The sequence below is a fragment of the Leptidea sinapis genome, chromosome 2, assembly GCF_905404315.1.
Source record: "Leptidea sinapis chromosome 2, ilLepSina1.1, whole genome shotgun sequence".
In the NCBI taxonomy this organism is placed as follows: Eukaryota; Metazoa; Arthropoda; class Insecta; order Lepidoptera; family Pieridae; genus Leptidea; species Leptidea sinapis.
Genome location: NC_066266.1, coordinates 7043551 through 7049551, shown reverse-complemented (window position 1 = coordinate 7049551; position 6001 = coordinate 7043551).

The window sequence follows — 6001 nt, the reverse complement described above, 5'->3', positions numbered from 1 at the left end:
TTGACAAGATTATGTTAGCGTCTGTAAGTATTTAGACTAGAGTAGCCTATTACATTATTTCAAAAGAGTTCCGTGCACTTTAGAGTCAGGTGAGGTATGTTACATTTCATTGACGACCCATATAGCTGAATGGTTAGTGACCCTGACTACTAAGCTAGAGGTCCCGGGTTAGAATCCCGGTAGGTGCAATCATTTATATGATGAATATGGATGTGTGTTTCCGAGTCTTTTTTTATGTATTTATGTATGTTTAAGTAAGTGTATTGTATTAAATATATCTTTTTCTTGTACCTTGATTGTTGTATCTTGATATCAGCTTCAATTGGACGTAGTTCCTGAAAAACGTTCGGAGCCACGAACATCAAATTTTAAGGAATTCGTGTTTAAAGTTTAATAAATGTTCATGTAATCCATACATGTGGGTTGGGCTACTAAGTCATGATGTCATTTAAAGAGTAACAGAAGGGCTGCCATTTTTTGTCAGTCCGTTATTACGAATCTCGTGACCAGATTTGTTTTTCTTAACTCAATTTCGACATGATTGTGGTTTGGAACGTTTTTCTGCAATTAAGTCCAATTCAAGTTAAATCAATTTATGATATTAAGTGTTCAACTCAAACCATTCTACAAATAAAGCTCACTGTATCAATTTCATTTTAATTTCAACTACTGGGGACAAGTTGAGACCGAATATTAGACAAATAACTAACATAGATGCGACATGACTATTTTACTTAAGTCATTTTTATAATAAAGTGTCTTAATATATATTGATATAGCGCTATGCTGCCGATATTAAGGCGACACTAACTGTCAGCGACCTTGAGCGATATGAGTTCACGGCTGCCGGCCCGCGATCTATGTAAAAAGGCCAATATTTTCAAAATTCTTGGGTGGAAAACAGTTTATATGCTTACAATCCTCGATATTGACCACTAATCTGAATAAATGAACCTACACAAAAAAGTACAAGCTATAAGAATAACTTTTTTGAGAGAAGTACCAAAAAAATGCGTCACGCCATGCCAAAAAGCTTGTTTAACTTCAAAGAAAAGTGGTAGTTCAAAAAGGCTCGGCAGTGTTAACTATAACCAACAGCATTAGCAACCTACAAATAAGACTTAAGGATATGTGTAACAGGATTAAGTAGTGTTCATAGCTCGAAATGCTATACTTTCACCACAAGACTTGTCTAAAAACACCATGTTTGCGTGTTTTCTGCTTACTCTTCGCCTTAATATCATCTTTGTGCTGCAGAAGAGGGAGATTCGCGCTATTCATAATCTAGGTTGTTAATAATCATTGAGAGCAAAATTTGAAGAAATAAACATTTTAACAATTGCCTCCCAATATATTCCGGCCTCACAAATAAAATTGGCATAAAGTTATAACTAAGCATAAACCAAGAATATGTAAAATGTTTAGAAATAGACATTTTGCTTACGAATGGTTTGTTCGGACGTTTAATGTTTCCCGCGATTATTTGCAAGGAAGCTTGTCATTCGGAAAACTTCAGAATAATCATTGTATTGACAGCGTTGTCAACGATTTTGTAAACATTTTGCATTTTCTTTGTTTATCATCAGTTATAACTTTATACCAAGTTTATTTGTAAGGCCATTAATGTTTTGTATGAACACAGACCTTTGTCGAAAATTGAATCGAAGCTTTTCAGAATTAAATTTTTCATGTTTTTTATGATAATAAGGGACAAGACGGGCAGGACGTCCAGCTGGTGGTAATTAATACGCCCTGCCCATTACAATGCAGTGCCGGTCAGGACTATTAAAAACCTAAAATTTCTGAGCGACACTTCAATTGCGCTCGTCATAATATACCGCTCGCCTTTAGACATATTATGTCTCATTTGCCCAATTATTTCTAGCCTAGCCCTTCAGACCGAAATACAATAATGCTTACATATAACAACTTCACGGCAGAAATAGGCACCGTTGTGGCACCCATAATCTAGCTGGCATCCTGTGCAAAGGAGCCTGGTGAATATTTTTTTTTTCTTTTCTTGGATTAACCTTGTCTCCTTACTGTCGATTTGATTTGGAACGTACGCGAATTGTGGCCTTTACCATTCACTCTATAAACGTGTACCAACTTCGTCGCTTATATATTTCATAACGTTTTATTTCAAAACAAACGATATAATGTCTCAACGATTCACATTGTTTTGTAACACCCGCACATCCATGCAGCAGTAACACAGTATGTTGGAAAATATTAGTTCCCGTGTATTGTTCCTAAGAAGTCAACACTTCCGATGGTATTAGCTAATATATTATGTTGCGTACATCATTAGGTAATGGAAATTACTGGAGTCATCAACATTAAACCTACGTCATTATTATAATCTCTATACAATACTAGCTGGTGTGCTTCGCCTTCACCTAAACACATATACAAGTTTTATACCAAAATTTAAGATATTTTTTGTTAGTTATGAAACTAGTAACAGTTCAATCAAACTAACAATCATGGTTGTTCGTTTACGCCCATTCCCAATATTCAGTTTATCTCCGGTTGTGGCCTACTTGAGATAAAAAGAATCGTAACTATCGTTGACATTAACATTAACAGCTTGACTGTTGCTTCTCAATATATTCTTGATAATGTAATGTATGTTCATAGGCACATAAGTGAATTTGCCAGAAACTGTCATAACCATAATGTTAACACCAGGAACAGACATAAACTGATGATGCCTACTACTCAGCTAAGTCGAGTAAGTAAGTCTTTTGTGGGGCGATGTATATGCTTTTACAACAAGATCCCAGAAAATGTTCAAAACAAAAGTATTACGTTATTCAAAAGAATTGTTAAAAAACGTTTGTGTGGTAAAGGTTACTATAACATAAATGACTTTCTTAATGATACCACAGATTGGGAATGGAGCGACCGCCCTCAGGCTATTAAATAATAAGTTTAATTGTACAACGTTACTTTGTAAATGTTACTTTAATTGTAAAACATATTTTTGATGGAAAAAAAAAAGCCCGCTGAGTTTGTTGCGCCCATTCTTCTCAGGCCTAAGGCATTCATTTTGGAATGGGTGGTAGATTTTTGACTTTCAATAAGTGATTCCACATCCTATTTTGAATAAAAATATTTGAATTTGACATTTCTACCCCAATAAACTTATCGGCGGTAACTCACCTTATCCGTACACGCTGTCTGTCAATGGGACGACATATAGCTTACCAGCCATAGAAGTTTGTATGGAAATTGTAACAGTGAACTGGCGATAAGAATGACTTATCGGGTATATTGGGACAGGTTCAGATTATTGACAGTAGAAGTTAGTAATTTACCTCTATCTGTAAATAGTTTATTGGGAACGGCCGTTAGTGTGCGTAGGCTTGCTGAAAATAGAAGTTAACATTTCGCTGCTCTCACGGTGTATCCATTGTATGCCACTTGAAATCAGACAGGATATACGTAGTAATTATTATGACGGGTACTCACGAAATATTTTTTATTAATTTGGTGCCGATGTTTCGATCCAATTCCATGTATCATGGTCGCGGTGGAACTGCGCAGGCGGCGAGAAACTCTTGACACATTGACACTTGACACTAATAGTACAACAATCTCTCCACGTGGCGCCTAATGCGTTTTTGGTCTTTGATTCCCTTCACGACACACACAACTGACGACGTCCATACCAGGGATTCCATTTATGCGCTAGTACCATCATCCCTTTTAAAATTCTTAGGATACTTTTTTAATTTCGATAGCTTCTCTAGCAAGCCGTGGGATATATTGGCGTTCAGCTGAAATTACCCGTGGGCTATGCAGGTCGATCCAGTGATTGGTACTGGCTTACAAGCTATCGGATATACGTATTTGCAAGACTACTCAAACTCGGGTTAAAAGCAATTTGGAGATATGTGTACATAACATACACTACACTACCAAGAAGTGCAAAATAGAGTACCATGGACAATTTTTCAGATACAATAGAGCAAGCTGCTTGAACTCATTATGATGGGCAATTTAAAGATAAGAAACGCGAATGGCCATGAAAAAATCCAGGTTCCGGAACATACGAGAGTAGACCGAGATTTTCTTCGTCGGACAACTGTTCCGTCTTCTTCAGTGATAGGGATAATTTAAAAACACATATCATTGTCTGAATTGAGTGCGTATGATCCATGATCATCAATAAACTATATACGTTATTTCAACTAAGGATTTTCGGATTTTTTAGCGGTAATACCTTCGGTCTCGTAAAGTTTATGTAATTCTAGGCATTAAGGCGATTAAAATGTTTGGTTTCACACAGTTTTCAGAAATATTTCAACTTGCACATTGTCCAGAGACAATGGAAATATTAACGAGCGTACGGGTCACCTGGTGTTAAGTGATCACTGCCACCCACATTCTCTTGAAACATCAGAGAAATCACAGGAGCGTTGACGGTCTTTAAGGAAGGTATACGCGCCCTGCTTGAAGGTTCCTATGTCGTTTCGTCTCGAATACATCGCACAAGTAAGTTCATTCCACAGCTTTGTAGTACGTGGATGAAATTTCCTTGAAAACTGCACTGTGGAGGATCACCACACATTCAGATGGTGGGGGTGATATCCTTATTTATGGCGTATCGTGCGAAGGTGGAATTCATCCGCAGGAATGAGGTGAAATAGCTCTTCGGAACACTCCCGCGATAAATGCGGTAGAAGACACAGAATGAAGCGACGTCTCTACGCAACGCCAAGTGATCCAGCCGTTCACAGAGCACTGGGTTTCCGAAAATTCGAGCTGCTATGCGTTGCACATGATCAAATGGATCCTCTCTATTTATGACGCCCATTTTATAATCGAGGCAATAATAATAAGCAAGCAAAATATAGCAAAGGAGACAGACAAAAAGTGTTTCAATAAGGGTTTACTTGTTTCTTTTAAGGGGATGGAAAAAGAGCACAAATTCACCTGGGTTGGGAACGACCTTGTGTGCGATTCTGGTGTTAGAAGTAATAACATGCAGCGGTGATCATTTACCTACAGGTGCCCCGAATACTCATTAATCCTCCTGTTTCATAAAAAAATTAGTGTACTTTAGACTACACGACTGAAGTAAAACAAAGTATTAATTTATTAAATCAGTCAAGAATGAAATGAAATTACGAAATAATCAAGAAATCACCGTTTGCGTAACACTAGCGATCGTCGAATAATCCCTTTTATATTATTCTAATGACTAAATTCATGGTGAACCGTAACCTTGTACTCATCGTAAAGAATGAAATACATATCAATTTGTAATGTTTTTAAAGTGATCACCATCACTTCTGGGATTAAAACACTAATCAAATTTGAAAACAAACATTTTATGAACAATGCAACCTGAGAGTTGAACAAAGCATACAAGATTTTATAACGATACGTCACTCGAACACGGAATGCGACAGGTCGTGGGTTCGAGTCCGCACCGCGCATATAATTTTGTTTTCAAATTTTATTTGTGTAATGAAATATCATCCTTTTAAAAACAAACTTTTCTTAGTTCAATTATAGTGGTATTAAATTTGCTTCACATATACTTCATAAATTGAATTACCTCGTGCAATTTTCCACTATACTGATAAAATACATGTACATACGTAAGTCTCAGTGGCCTAAGTTCTTAATGGAATGAACGTACTTCATATTTCCAAGAGTCTGCTAATTAGATACATGTGCTCAAAGAGATTTACTAAGAGCTCTCGAGCGATGCAGTTCGAGCTAATTAGAGATTACTTCATTAAATTAAGGCTTTGAACTAGCTTTTACTTTGAACATCAAAACTAATTTATCAGATATTTATATAAAATATAATATTAAACATCTACTAAGTAGGTCTTGTGTCCATACTATGGCACAGGCAAGAAGCTAAATAATATTTTATCTTCCCGCTAAGAAAATTGAAAATTTCCAAAAATTCGGGAAGTTATTGGTTTTACTCCGTTTTCCAAAAATCGAGTTTTCATCAGATATCGACGTTTTAAGGTCC